We start from the raw sequence: 387 nt of genomic DNA on the forward strand, positions 1-387 counted from the left end.
ATCCTTCCCCCATCCTACTATTTTCTTATCCCCTCTACTCCGTTCTTAGTCAGCTCCACGTGACGCCACTGGCCTGATCACCTAAAGCTGCGCAGAACTCGCATTGACAAGACCTTATCTATATAGATCTTGCTCATGGGCATGCAGCTAGCCTCATTAAACTGAGCTGAATTGGGCAGGTGCTTATCCGACCACTGGGGTGTCAGATTCTGCTCCCTTTAATATTGTAGACTCAGTAAGGGACAGGTGCGTGGAGCGCCACCTTCCGGACGGTTTCGTAGATTAAGTGTTGGCAGTATGCGTGTCATTACCGGAAATTTCTTTAACTGCTTGAGAAAAAACGTTCGGGAGTTCAATAACAGTTGAGTTTCAGTGGGTACGGGTCAG

The sequence above is a fragment of the Penaeus monodon genome, chromosome 32 (assembly GCF_015228065.2).
Source record: "Penaeus monodon isolate SGIC_2016 chromosome 32, NSTDA_Pmon_1, whole genome shotgun sequence".
NCBI lineage: Eukaryota > Metazoa > Arthropoda > Malacostraca > Decapoda > Penaeidae > Penaeus > Penaeus monodon.